The sequence below is a fragment of the Leucopleurus acutus genome (assembly GCF_964270905.1).
Source record: "Leucopleurus acutus genome assembly, chromosome: 19".
NCBI classification, from domain to species: Eukaryota; Metazoa; Chordata; class Mammalia; order Artiodactyla; family Delphinidae; genus Leucopleurus; species Leucopleurus acutus.
In genome coordinates this window covers 32,657,757-32,673,184 of record NC_139161.1, presented here as the reverse complement: position 1 = coordinate 32,673,184, position 15,428 = coordinate 32,657,757, and the positions used below count along the sequence as shown (strand labels likewise).

Below are 15,428 nucleotides of genomic sequence, written 5' to 3'. Positions count from 1 at the left end.
TTCTTTTTTCTTTATTCTATTCTGCAGCAGTGAATTCCACCATTCTGTCTTCCAGGTCACTTATCCGTTTTTCTGCCTCAGTTATTCTGCTATTGATTCCTTCTAGTGTAGTTTTCATTTCAGTTATTGTATTGTTCATCTCTGTTTGTTTGTTCTTTAATTCTTCTAGGTCTTTGTTAAACATTTCTTGCATCTTCTCGATCTTTGCCTCCATTCTTTTTCTGAGGTCCTGGATCATCTTCACTATCATTATTCTGAATTGTTTTTCTGGAAGGTTGCCTATCTCCACTTCATTTAGTTGTTTTTCTGGGGTTTTATCTTGTTCCTTCATCTGGTACATAGCCCTCTGCCTTTTCGTCTTGTCTAACTTTCTGTGAATGTGGTTTTTGTTCCACAGGCTGAAGGATTGTAGTTCTCCTTGCTTCTGCTCTCTGCCCTCTGGCGGATGAGGCTCTATATTTTAGTTTGAATCATATGTGGTTAACCATTTTAGCCCAGACCACCCTTCAAAGTAAATCTGCCAATCTTGAGCATGCATAGAAGATAAATACCAAAAAAATCTTAAATAAATCATATTCAAACTCAGAAAACCAAAGAGAAAAAGAAAATCTTGAAAGAAACTGCAGCAGGAAGGATGGGGGAGTGCTTTAACCACAGAGGAATACAGATGAGAATTACAGCAGATATCGCATCAGAAACCACCCTGCAAAAATAGGGTGGAGTGAAATACAAAATGTTTTGAAAGGATAAACCACTGACCTAGAATTCTATATCCAAAGATGTCTTCTTCAAAAGTGAAGAAGAAATAAAAACTTTTTCAAACAAATAAAAACTGAGGGAATTCATCAGAGCAGACCTGTTCTGGAAGAAATGTTAAAAGAAGTTTTCAGGGAGGAAAAAAATGGTATAGGTCAGGAACTCAGATCTTCATAGCATAAAAATTGCCTATTTTATTGTCTTAAAGCTTATGGAAGGCATGAACTTTGTTTTATTATTCAGGCACCACCAGGGCTTACCAAAACACATGCACACAATAGGTCCTGAAAGTCTGCTTGAATGGGTACATGAACGAATATTCTGGAGTTTTATTCTTACTAGGGTATATTCAGAAAATCCAAAGGTAGCTATGGAATGGTGTGTTTCCTAAACTAAAAGGAAAGATAAGGTAGCTATGTATATCTGTAAAATTTTTTGTGTCTTAAAAACACATTAAAAGGGACGGAGCTTCAAGATGGCAGAAGAGTAAGACATGGAGATTACCTTTCTCCCCATAAATATATCAGAAATACATCTACATGTGGAATAACTCCTACAGAACACCTACTGAATGCTGGCAGAAAACCGGAGACACCCCAAAGGGCAAGAAAACCCCCACGTACCTGGGTAGGGCAAAAGAAAAAGGAAAAATCAGAGACAAAAGAATAGGGATGGGACCTGCACCAGTGGGAGGGAGCTGTGAATGAGGAAAGCTTTCCACACACTAGGAGCCCCTTCGCGGGTGGAGACTGCGGGTGGCGGAGGGGAGGAGCTTCGGAGCCACGGAGGAGACTTCAGCAACAGGGGTGCGGAAGGCAAAGCGAAGAGATTCCCACACAGAGGATCAGTGCCGGCCAGCACCCATCAGCCCACGAGGCTTGTCTGCACACCCGCCTGGGGCTGGCGGGGGCTGGGAGCTGAGGATCCGGCTTCGGAGATCCCAGGGCTAGGACTGGGGTTGTCTGCGTGAACACAGCCTGAAGGAGCTAGTGTGCCACAACTAGCAGGGAGGGAGTCCAGGAAAAAGTCTGGAGCTGCTGAAGAGGCAAGAGACTTTTTCTTGCCTCTTTGTTTCCTGATGCACAAGGAGAAGGGATTAAGAGCACTGCTTAAAGGAGCTCCAGAGATGGGCACGAGCCGCGGCTATCAGTGTGGACCCCTGATATTGGCATGAGACGCAAAGGCTGCTGCTGCAGCCACCAAGAAGCCTGTGTGCAAGCATAGGTCACTATCCACACCTCCCCTCCCATGAGCCTGTGCAGCCCGCCACTGCCTGGGTCCCATGATCCAGGGACAACTTCCCCGGGAGAACACACGGAGCATCTCAGGCTGGTGCAACGTCACGCTGGCCTCTGTCACCACAAGCTTGCTCCACACCCTGTACCCCTCCCTCCCCCTGGCCTGAGTGAGCCAGAGCCCCCGAATCAGCTGCTTCTATAACCCCATCCTGTCTGAGGGAAGAGCAGACACCCTCAGGCAACCTATACACAGAGGCGGATCCAAATCCAAAGCTGAACCCCAGGAGCTGTGCAAACACAGAAGAGAAAGGGAAATTTCTCCCATGAGCCTCAAGAGCAGCGAATTAAATCTCCACACTCAACTTGATGTACCCTGCATCTGTGGAATACCTGAATAGACGACAAATCATCCCAAACTGACGAGGTGAACATTGGGAGCAATGATACATATATATATATTTTTTCCCTTTTTCTCTTTCTGTGAGTGTGTATGTGTATTCTTCTGTGTGTGATGTTGTCTGTAGAGCTTTGCTTTTACCATTTGTCCTAGGGTTCTGTCTGTCCGTTTTTGTTTTTCTTTTTGTATAGTTTTTAGCACTTGTTATCATTGGTGGATTTGTTTTTTGGTTTGGCTGCTCTCTTCTTTATTTTTTTTTAATTACTTAAAAAAATTTAATAATTTTTTTATTTTAATAACTTTATTTTATTATCTTCTTTCTTTCTTTCTTTTCTCCCTTTTATTCTGAGCTGTGTGGATGACAGGCTCTTGGGGCTCCAGCCAGGCATCAGGGCAGTGCCTCTGAGGTGGAGAGCCAAGTTCAGGACACTAGCTCAGCTCCATATAATATCAAATGGCAAAAATCTCCCAGAGATCTCCATCTCAACACCAAGACCCAGCTCCACTCAGCGACCAGCAAGCTACAGTGCTGGACACCCTATACCAAACAACTAGCAAGACAGGAACACAACCCCATCTGTTGCCAGAGAGGGTGCCTAAAATCATAATAAGTCCACAGACACCCCAAAACACACCACCAGACATGAACCAGCCCACCAGAAAGACAAGATCCAGCCTCATCCACCAGAACACAGGCACTAGTCCCCTCAACCAGGAAACCTACACAACCCACTGAACTAACCTTAGCCACTGGGGACAGACACAAAAAACAATGGGCACTACGAACCCACAGCTTCTGAAAAGGAGACCCCAAACACAGTAAGTCAAGCAAAATGAGAAAACAGAGAAGCATACAACAGATGAAAGAGCAAGGCAAAACCCAACCAGACCTAATAAATGAAGGGGAAATAGGTGGTCTGTGTGAAAAAGAATTCAGAAAAATGATACTAAAGATGATCCAAAATCTTGGAAATAGATTGGAGAAAATACAAGAAATGTTTAACAGGGACCTGGAAGAACTAAAGAGCAAACAAACAGTGATGAACAACACAATAAATGATATTAAAATTTCTCTAGAAGGGATCAATAGCAGAATAACTGAGGGAGAAAAATGGATAAGTGACCTGCAAGATAAAATAGTGGAAATAACTACTGCAGAGCAGAATAAAGAAAAACGAATGCAAAGAATTGAGAACAGTATCAGAGACTTTTGGGACAATATTAAATGCACCAGCATTCGAATTATAAGGGTCCCAGAAGAAGAAGAGAAAAAGAAAGTGACTGAGAACATATTTGAAGAGATTATTATTGAAAACTTCCCTAAGATGGGAAAGGAAATAGTTAATCAAGTCCAGGAAGCACAGAGAGGCCCATACAGGATGAATCTAAGGAGAAACACGCCAACACATATTAATCAAACTATCAAAAATTAAATACATAGAAAAAATATTAAAAGCAGCAAGGGAAAAAATACAAATAACTCACAAGGGAATCCCCATAAGGTTAACAGCTGATCTTAAAGCAGAAACTCTGCAACCCAGAAGGGAGTGGCAGGAAATACATAAAGTGATGAAGGAGAAAAACCTACAACCAAGATTACTCTATCCAGCAAGGATCTCATTCAGATTTGACAGAGAAATTAAAATCTTTACAGACAAGCAAAAGCTAAGAGAATTCAGAACCACCAAACCAGCTTTACAACAAATGCTAAAGGAACTTCTCTAGGCAAGAAACACAAGAGAAGGAAAAGACCTACAATAACAAACCCCAAACAATTAAGAAAATGGGAATAGGAACATACATATCGATAATTACCTTAAATGTAAATGGATTAAATGCTCCAACCAAAAGACAGACTGGCTGAATGGATACAAAACAAGACCCATATATATGCTGTCTACAACAAACCCACCTCAGACCTAGGAACACATACAGACTGAAAGTGAGAGGATGGAAAAAGATATTCCATGCAAGTGGAAATCAAAAGAAAGCTGGAGTAGCAATTCTCATATCAGAGAAAATAGACTTTTATACAGAGGCTATTACAAGAGACAAAGAAGGATACTACATAATGATGAAGGGATCAATCCAAGAAGAAGATATAACAATTGTAAATATTTATGCACCCAACATAGGGTCGCCTCAGTAAATGAGGCAAATACTAACAGCCATAAAAGGGGAAATTGACAGTAACACAATCATAGTAGGGGACTTTGACACCCCACTTTCGCCAATGTACAGATCATCCAAAATGAAAATAAATAAGGAAACACAAGCTTTAAATGATACATTAAACACGATGGGCTTAATTGATCTTTATAGGACATTCCATCCAAAAACAAAAGAATATAAATTCTTCTCAAGTGATCATGGAACATTCTTCAGGATAGATCATATCCTGGGTCACAAATCAAGCCTTGGTAAATTTAAGAAAATTGAAATCATATCAAGTACCTTTTCTGACCACAACACCATGAGACTAGATATCAATTACAGGAAGAAATAAGTAAAATATTCAAACACATGGAGGCTAAACAATACACTACTTAATAACCAAGAGATCACTGCAGAAATCAAAGAGGAAATCAAAAAATACCTAGAAACAAATGACAATGGAGACACAACGACCCAAAACCTGTGGGATGCAGCAAAAGCAGTTCTAAGAGGGAAGTTTATAGCAATACAATCCTACCTTAAGAAACAAGAAACACCTCAAATAAACAACCTAACGTTACACCTAAAGCAATTAGAGAAAGAAGAACAAAAAACCCCAAAGTTAGCAGAAGCAAAGAAGTCATAAAGATCAGATGAGAAATACATGAAAAAAAACAAAGAAAACAAAAGCAAAGATCAATAAAACTAAAAGCTGGTTTTTTGAGAAGATAAATAAAATTGATAAACCATTAGCCAGACTCATCAAGAAAAAAAGGGAGAAGACTCAAATCAATAGAATGAGAAATAAAAAAGGGAAGTAACAATTGAAACTGCAGAAATACAAAGGATCATGAGAGATTACTACAAGCAACTGTATGCCAAAAAAATGGCCAGCTGGGAAGAAATGGACAAATTCTTAGAAAAACACAACCTTCCGAGACTGAACCAGGAAGAAATAGAAAATATGAAAAGACAAATCTCAAGCACTGAAATTGAAACTGTGATGAAAAATCTTCCAACAAACAAAAGCCCAGGACCAGATGGCTTCACAGGCAAATTCTATCAAACATTTAGAGAAGCGCTAACACCTATCCTTTTCAAACTCTTCCAAAATATAGCCAAGGGAGGAACACTCCAAAACTCATTTGAAGAGGCCACCATCACCCTGATACCAAAACCAGACAAAGATGTCACAAAGAAAGAAAACTACAGGCCAATATCACTGCGGAACATAGATGCAAAAATCCTCAGCAAAATACTAGAAAACAGAATCCAACAACACATTAAAAGGATCATATACCATGATCAAGTAAGTGGGCTTTATCCAGGAATGCAAGGATTCTTCCATATATGCAAATCAATCAATGTGATACACCATATTAACAAATTGAAGGAGAAAAAAACATATGATAATCTCAATAGATGCAGAAACAGCTTTCGACAAAATTCAACACCAATTTATGGTAAAAACCCTCCACAAAGTAGGCAAAGAGGGAACTTTCTGCAACAGTATAAAGGCCGTATATGACAAGCCCACAGCCAACATCGTCCTCAATGGTGAAAAACTAAAACCACTCCCCCTAAGATCAGGAACAAGACATGGTTGCCCATTCTCACCACTATTATTTAACATAGTTTTGGAAGTTTTAGCAACAGCAATCACAGAAGAAAACAAATCAGAAACAAATCGGAAAAGAAGGAGTAAAGCTGTCACTGTTTGCAGATGACATGATACTATACATAGAGAATCCTAAAGAGGCTACCAGAAAACTACTAGAGCTAATCAATGAATTTGGTAAAGTAGCAGGATTCAAAATTAATGCACAGAAATCTCTTGCATTCCTATACACTAATGATGAAAAACCTGAAATGAAATCAAGAAAACACTCCCAGTAACCATTGCAGCAAAAAGAATAAAATATCTAGGAAAAAAATCTACCTAAGGAGACAAAAGACCTGTATGCATAAAACTATAAGACACTCATGAAAGAAATTAAAGATGATACAAATAGATGGAGAGATATACCATGTCCTTGGATTTTAAGAATCAACAGGGTGAAAATAACTATACTACCCAAAGCAATCTACAGATTCAATGCATTCCCTACCAAACTACCACTGACATTTTTCACAGAACTAGAACAAAATATTTCACAATTTGTATGGAAACACAAAGGACCCCAAATGCCAAAGCCATCTTGAGAAAGAAAAATGGAGCTGGAGGAATCAGGCTCCCTGACTTCAGACTATACTACAAAGTTACAGTAATCAAGATACTGTGGTACTGCCACAGAAACAGAAATATAGATCAATGGAACAGGACAGAAAGCCCAGAGATAAACCCATGCACATAATGTTCAGCTTATCTTTGATAAAGAAGGCAGGAATATACAGTGGAGAAAAGACAGACTCTTCAATAAGTGGTGCTGGGAAAACTGGACAGCTACATGTAAAAGAATGAAATTAGAACACTCTCTAACACCATACACAAAAATAAACTCAAAATGGATTACAGACATAAATATAAGGCCAGACACTATCAAACTCTTAGAGGAAAACATAGGCAGAACACTCTATGACATAAATCACAGCAAGATCCTTTTTGACCCACCTCCCAGAGAATGGAAATAAAAACAGAAATAAACAAATGGGACCTAATGAAACTTAAAAGCTGTTGCACAGCAAAGGAAACCATAAACAAGATGAAAAGACAACCCTCCGAATGGGAGATTTTATTTGCAAATGAAGCAACTGACAAAGGATTAATCTCCAAAATTTACAAGCAGCTCATGCGACTCAATATCAAAAAAATAAACAACCCAATTCAAAACTGGGCAGACCTAAAAAGACATTTCTCCAAAGAAGATATACAGATTGCCAACAAACATATGAAAGAATGCTCAACATCATTAATCATTAGAGAAAGGCAAATCAAAACTACAATGAGATGTCATCTCACACCAGTCAGAATGGCCATCATCAAAAAATCTAGAAACAATAAATGCTGGAGAGGGTGTGGAAAAAAGGGAACACTCTTGCACTGCTGGTGGGAATGTAAATTGATACAGCCACTATAGAGAACAGTATGGAGGTTCCATAAAAACTAAAAATAGAACTACCATATGACCCAGCAATCCCACTACTGGGCATATACCCTGAGAAAACCATAATTCAAAAAGAGTCATGTACCAAAATATTCATTGCAGTTCTATTTACAATAGCCTAGACATGGTAGCAACCTAAGTGTCCATCATTGGATGAATGGATAAAGAAGAGTGGCACATATATACAATGGAATATTACTCAGCCATAAAAAGAAGGGAAATTGAGTTATTTGTAGTGAGGTGGATGGACCTAGCGTCTGTCATACATAGTGAAGTAAGTCAGAAAGAGAAAAACAAATATCGTATGCTAACACATATATATGGACTCTAAAAAACTAAAAGCAAAAAATGGTCATGAAGAACCTAGGGGCAAGACAAGATGCAGACCTACTAGAGAATGGACTTGAGGACACGGGGAGGGGGAAGGTAAGCTGGCACAAAGTGAAACAGTGGCATGGAGATATATACACTACCAAATGTAAAATAGATAGCTAGTGGGAAGCAGCTTCATAGCAAAGGGAGATGAGCTTGGTGCTTTGTGACCACTTAGAGGGGTGGGATAGGGAGGTTGGGAGGGAGGGAGATGCAAGAGGGAAGAGATATGGGGATATATGTATATGTATAACTGATTCACTTTGTTATAAAGCAGAAACTAACACACCATTGTAAAGCAATTATACTCCAATAAAGATATTTTAAAAAAAAGAAAGAAAAGAAAAAAAATTAAAAGTCCCAGGCTAAAATTCAAACAGTGGTATTCACATGGATTCTCCCTTTCTTACAAAAATTATTCATTTGCATAGTTTCCATGAAGGGTAAAATAGCCTCCCAAAATAGTGTCAGGGAGTGGTGAGCTTGTGTCTCCCACTGGAGAGCCTGCTAGATCTCTCCTCTTGCCCTTAGGTGGTGGTTTTGATATTAAAGGCAGGGTGAAAGACCAGGCAAGAGCCATCCTCCATGTGGCCCAGTTCAGTCCCCGGCTCACGCAGGTATTGGTATGGTGTTATGTCTAAAGATCCAGAATGTCCAAATCCTTCATTCCTCAAAGTGAGTTTACCAATGGTCCCTATCTCATATTACCATTGGGTAGATGAAGTGGGATGACCCCTGTAAAGCACTCTGCCCAGGGCCTGGTATTTAGTAAGCACTCAATAAGCATTAGCTATCAGTGTTATCTTACCTAGCTCTCTGTAGTCCTTCAGGATTAAACCTGCCATCTGATTTTGGAGAGACCTCAAATATTAAATCAGATTTAGTCAGCTGTCTTTCTTCATACAGTCTTGGTACACACAGCCCAGTGGCACCTGCATCTTTGACACCTGCCATTTGGAGTGATTCTCCTCAGTGAAAAATGCTTACTTTTCATACCATCTGAGCCTGTTACTTGCCACAGAGTGTGGGAGTTGGACAGCTTCCACAATCATAGACTGGGGAGGCTTCCTGGCCCCTGAGCAATGGAAATGACCTCCTCTAGGAGAAGCAAAGAAAATTCAGTGCCCACTCGAGGTGCATTTACAGGATTAGAGAGATGTGATTCATCAAGGCTGTCTTGTAGTTAGTGATGCAAATGCAGATAAACACTATAATTGAAGAGAAAGAGTACTGTTTTTCTTTTCTGCAATATTACAGGACTGAGGTCACTAAGGGCTGAAACTATATTCAGAGGGATGGGAACCAGGTCCAGAAAACTGTCTTAATTCATCCAGATAACCAAAAGTAACTCATTTGAAGTTAGGGAGATCATTATCTTTATACATAATTATCCCTTTTTCTCAGTATGTGTAGAAGATGGGGACCCACTATTCCTGAACAGAAGCTAATTGTCTCTCTCCTAAGGCATTAAAATATGTGTGGGTGTAGATGTGTGGAGTGTACAATCCCTCACTCTCTCCCCATCTGTGAGCTTGAGGGGAGGAGACAGGAATGGAGGGAGTTGTTTCTCTTGAGTCCTGCCCTTCCTATGGGGCATCCATGGCACAGCACGTAAGGGGGTCACACCAGCTTGTCATTTGCTGGTTGGAAACCCTTGGTATAAAGCCACATACTTTTAGAGCTGAAACATCTTTATGAATTCAGTTTCAATTTTACCTTCCATTTCCTGCCAGGTACTTTCATATACATCTGAGATTCCTAAACTGGGTTATGCTTATCCCTGGGTTATGCCACCTGAGTCAGGAGACCCTTGAAGCCTCTGGGTCTCTAGAAAGATTCCCCATGTCTAGCCAATAAGATTCTGTTAGCACATGGCAGTATGAGCACACCTAAAAGCTTCACTTTTGTTGGTTTTGTTTGCTTTTGCACTGAAATTAATCTAAGAGCCATTGGTTTAGTCTTAACAGTAGAGCCTTTAAGCAAGGTGAGGGTCAGGAATTGTTAGCTGCCATTGTATGGAGAGTAAAGTGTGTAGTGTCACCACCTCAAGCCCAGAACCCTCACAGAATAAGGCTTAACATGAAAACAGGGAAAATCTCTTGTACTTAGGAATCTAGAAAGTATACTTTTATGAGTAAAAGAGACTAGTATGATTTGAACCTGGTGTTTCTTCCTCCTTTCATTCTTTTGTATACAAGTTGTTTACAGAAAAAAGAAGCAGCTGGTGAAAACTTCTGTCTTGGAATTGGTAAAACGATGTGTTTGGTTTCATTATGCCCCACGTGTATCTAAAACAGTAGTCTGAACCCTGAATGCTAGCTGCCTAGATGACACCCCCACATGGATGTTTAATAAGCACCTGAGACTCAACTTGCCCAAGGTAGAACTCTTGGTTACCACACATCCCAAAAATGGATCTCCCATCTACCTGGTTGTTCAAGAAAGGTTCCAAGAGTTATCTTCAATTCTTCGCTTTCTGTCTCCCCACGCCAGTCTGTCAGCATTCCTTTTGACATTACTTCTAAAATGTGTCCCTAACTCACCGACTTCTCCCCATCACTGTTGTTACCTCCCTGTCCAATCACCATCATATCTTAGCTGCACAATTGCCCTGATCTTCTAACCCATCTCCTTGCTCCCTTATGATCTATTTTCTATAAAGCAGCAAGAATCACCTTTAAAAAAGTCATTCTCCTGTTTAAAGTCATTCATTGGTTTTCCATAGCAGTTAGAATAAATTTTTTACATCTTTATCCTGGCTTACAAAGCCCTTTGGGCATGGCCTCTACTACCTCTCTGACCTCAGCCCCTACCATTCTCCCCCAACACAGTTCTCTGGACTCCCTGACTTCCTTTTCTGTGAGTAAAGCCATCCATCTACTTTAGGACCCCCTCCCAACAAGGAATGGGCTTTCCTCATCTTCCCATGGCTGGATCCTTCTAATATTTAGACCAAACTGTTCTGATACATATTATCCCTCATAGAGGCCATTCCCGACCACCTGACAGTATTGAACCCCTGCCCTCCAAACCCAGGCACCATTTATCACATAACCCTCTTTTATCCTACTTGAATTACCTGGATAGTATTTAGAGCTATCACCACCACCAAAGCCTAAGGTCAAATATAAGACCCATGAGAGCAGTAGTCTCATCTGTTTTTCCACCATTGTGTCACCAAAACCACAGAGGAGGCGCTCAATAGTGGTGCTGCGTGAACAGCTGTTTTTTCATATGCTGTGTAATCTCAGCTTGGGAATCAATGGATTGTTTCTGCCTGCTCTGTTTTTACAGCCAAGTGGGCATTATAAGGCCTTTGGTGTTCTGGATGATTTCCCACCGGATCTACTTGCAGATGTCTCTATGGACTTCAACTATAGAAAAGAGTGGGACGAATTTGTTAAAGGTGAGTGACACCTACAATTTTTAAAATCAGTTATAGAGTAGAATCTATTGGTATTTACTCTAGCCAATAGAAAGAAATAGGCTTAATTTCTACAGTGTTACATTTCATTTTAAATTTTGGCTTAAATATCTGGAGTTCTGGGCTGAAATGTGACTTGCTCCTTGCATATTCTTAGATTTACTCGCCAGTTTGCTGAGGGCTACTTAGTTCTTACTGTAAGTTCATTGTCATCTCATGCTCCTGGGTGGCCATGGAAGTCTTCTTGGAGGAGGTGGTGTCCAAACTTTGTTTTAGAAGTTGAATCAGAATTTTACAGACTTGACACATGTGGGGAGGTGAGAGGGTGAGGGGGTGAGTGGTATAAGGACATTCCAGACCCAGCGAACAATATGACTAAAGTGTGGAAGGCATGAAACAACATGGGATGTTAAAAAACTGTGATCAGGGGCTTCCCTGGTGGCGCAGTGGTTGAGAGTCCGCCTGCCGATGCAGGGGACATGGGTTCGTGCCCTGGTCTGGGATGATCCCACATGCTGCGGAGTGGCTAGGCCTGTAAGCCGTGGCCACTGAGCCTGTGCATCCGGAGCCTGTGCTCCGCAACGGGAGAGGCCACAACAGTGAGAGGCCCACATACCACAAAACAAAAAACAAAAGAAACAAAATAACTGTGATCAGTTTGGTGCTGTTGAGTTGCTGGGGTAGCAGAATCTGGAACTAGAGTGGAAGAGGGTCCAGAGCCCCAAGGGCCTAGGCTGGCCACTCAGCTACACTTCTTAGATTTTCCCTAGAAGTGATGGAGCGTTATGAGAGGCATTAGATAGGGGCTCTTCCTGCCACTTAGAGTGGGGAGTGGCCTCTGCCATCCCAGTCACAGCGGGGTAAATACACAGCAGCTAGCCCAGGGACACAGAAACTCTGACAGACCCTTGCTGTGGTCGGGACTCTTGGTTGCAAGGAACCAAGCACTAACAAATGCCAGTGTAAGAAAAGGCAAAAGTGTTTTTGGTTCATGACACTGAAAATCCATGGGTGTCTGGCTTCCAGGACAGCTGCATCCAATACTTCATTTCCAGCTTGACTCTGTTTTCTTCTGTGTTGACCTCATTCTCAGGCAGATTCTTGTGTCATGGCAGAGATGCCATGCAGGCTTACATTCTAACCATGTACATAACCCCAGAGGAATAGGAACTTTCCTACTGATGCAGCCAGAGTCCCAAGGTTGGCTTTCGTAACCTCAACATGGATCATATATTTACTTCCTGGGGATGTTTATCATGGTTTTGGGTCACTTAGTGTTTTCAAATACCCTTCCTATCTAGAGGGAATTGTGATGCCACTTATTCAAGGGAGAAGCCAGACATTCTCTGTCCACCTCCCTAGCAGCCAGGTTCAGTCGTGTGCTACAGACATTGGCAGAGCCTCTGATGTGTGGTACTTGGCATCAGCAGTCCACACTATGGAGTACAGTCCAGAGACAGCAGTAGTTTGGCTCCTCTGGAGCCATCCTGAGGTTCTAACCAAACTCTGGTCCTCCTAGATCTTCTGCAAGCTACCTGAGAGCCTTTACTAAACCACTTTTTGGGCTAAACTTGCTAGAGTGGCAAGCCAAGAGTGTCTACAAGTGCCTTCCCTAAACTAATCACTGTGACCATGTCTGGCTCAATTTCCCAGCCCTGAAATTAATGCTGAGTCAGTCCTGCATAAACCACATAGTGGAGAAGTAGGCGAAGGGTGATGCCTTGGAGAAGAATGAGATGCTGGTCCAAGAAGGGGAGAGTCAAAGCTGAGCAGGAGAAAGCAACAGATGTCCACTCCTTCCCTTCCTTTCAAGGGCATCTTCAGCCTCTTGTACCAATGGTCTGGCAAGCTCTTTACCCTGTGGTCTGCTTCTAATAGGCTTTTTTTTCAAAAGCTAAATTAATTAACACATTTCCACAGTCAGCATCTCCTTAAGGGACTCTCTTGGTTACTTCAGCAGCCTTAGCTTGGCTCCTTCCCTAAATGGTGTTATAAGCTTCCCACACAGCTTGGGGGGCAGAGGCTGCGCACTTCTTAGAATTTCTTTGCTATCACCCTTTGAGAGCTAATGTTATTTGCATTCAATAGGATGGTGGATATTAAGGAGATTTGGTCCCTATAGCTGTGATATAATGTAACATGGGAGAAAGGCAAGAAACTTAGGGTTAGCACGGTTAAGCCACTTTCTAGCTGTTTAGGAAGGACACTGCCTTCTCTGGAATATTTTTTTCCCAACTGAACACACTAGGCTGGGTGGCTTAGTCTCAGGACACCTGTAATATATAAAGAAGTCTAAAGAGGGGCATAAGGACACAACAATAGTAATACATAGAGAAGTCTAAACAGGGGCATAAGGACACAACAGTAAAACTATTGGTACTCTAGTGACATCTGGTGGTTTCTCTGATTTTTAAACCTGAAAATTTATTTTTTAATGCCTAATTTTATTTCACTGCAGTTTACTTGAGAGTGTTGTTTGTGCTATGTGATGAACAACTTTTGTTGGGTTCTTTTATTTTTACTGTGTTTTTATATCTGCTAGACACTGTCCCTGGGCAACAAGTTTTCAGTGGTAATGAATCTGTCTTTTTCTAGAATTCTGTGCCTTATAAGTCAGTGGTTTATCATTCTCTATGAGATCATCATATCAAAGCTTCTTGTTAATTGAAGCCACATAGGTTTCCAGATGCAGTAACTTCTTTTGTTCTCCTTAGAACTTTATGAAAGAGAATGCAGCAGAGAGGCAGTGGTCTACTGGGAAGTGGAGAGCCCTTCTCCCAAGTTCAACAGAGATGTATCCTTTCCAGAGAGCACCATTACTCAGCTTTCAAAGTGTTTCTGTGCCCTGTGACTGTCACCCAATGGTGGTATGTCCAGCAGGTGTGGACAATATCGTCTTTGACTCTTGCAGAGGCATCTGCTAACAGCTGTTGCTTCCTGTGTGGCTTTCAGAGACCTCAGAGTGTGATTTCTACATGCAGCATCTGTAATTGTGGTCATGGGAAGGCAGATAATACCTTCCTGAGAAGTTTTCTAGGGATTGAAATTGTTGGGACACAGAATTGGGGACCTGAAAGCAACTTTTCATAAAAAGTTTTCAATACACTCTCTCAATCTATAGTGGAGGAAGTAGGAACCCAGAGATGCAATGTGACAGAGGCTCACACTCAGGCGGTTAGCAGCAGACTGGGGGCTGGGACTCAGGCTCCACATTTCCAGCTCCCTCCACCTTCCCTCCTCCTCAAATATTGGATCTGGACACTGTGTGTATGTTTCTTCCCCTCAGTTTCCTTGATTACGATATGAAGCAGTTGAATGGATGTGAGGAGTCTTAGCTGACACTCCAAGGCTCTATGAGGCCCCCTTAGGGCCAGCCTGGGGATGTTTGATGGACATTTGATGGGGGGGCAGATGGGGTAGAATATAGGCGGGGACAGGTGAGATTTCCACTGCACTGTTCTCTTCAATCTTAGCGTCTGAATGTTCTACACACTGAATTTCCATAAAGGATCCTTTTAACAACGGGTCTGTGGAATTAAAAAAGAAAAGCTTGGAAACCACTGAACTGGAGGATCACCGGAATCTTTTCTAGCTCTAATATTCTGTAAGCCTGTATGTTCCTAAATAATTGTTCTTTAGATAGAGAAGGGGCATGGGAGTGGTTTGTGGGTATTATTTCTGTGTGTTTTGTGTGTATGTGTCTACCCTGGCTCAGCTAGATTACAGACTCCATAAGGGATTATTTTTGGCCAAGTTCCCACAGACTGCTAGATACAGGTGGTAGGTAATTCAAGATTGTGGTAGATTTTATGTGGTTTTCTCTCCTCCTTCCAACAACTGTGCAGGGTAGGAGCCATCATCCCCATCAGTCAGGGAAGGAAACTGAGGCAAAGGGAAGTTCAGAGCCCTGCTCAGGTTCTCATCAGGTTCTCACCGCTAGTGGGCGGCAGAGGGAGGCCTGGGCCCAGGTCCAGCTGTAACCA

General features: G+C 41.6%; 1 protein-coding gene across 1 annotated transcript in view; it reads left to right on the top strand.

Moving 5' to 3' along the window:
* The window catches only part of PCTP (phosphatidylcholine transfer protein), a 165,001-nt gene extending 150,813 nt beyond the window's left edge, over positions 1–14,188 (top strand). The window contains exons 10-11 of the mRNA XM_082861499.1: positions 11,316–11,427; positions 14,160–14,188. The gene's annotated coding sequence lies outside the window, so the exon portion shown is untranslated. The remainder of the gene's footprint in view (positions 1–11,315; positions 11,428–14,159) is intronic.
* The last annotated feature ends 1,240 nt before the right edge of the window (positions 14,189–15,428 follow it).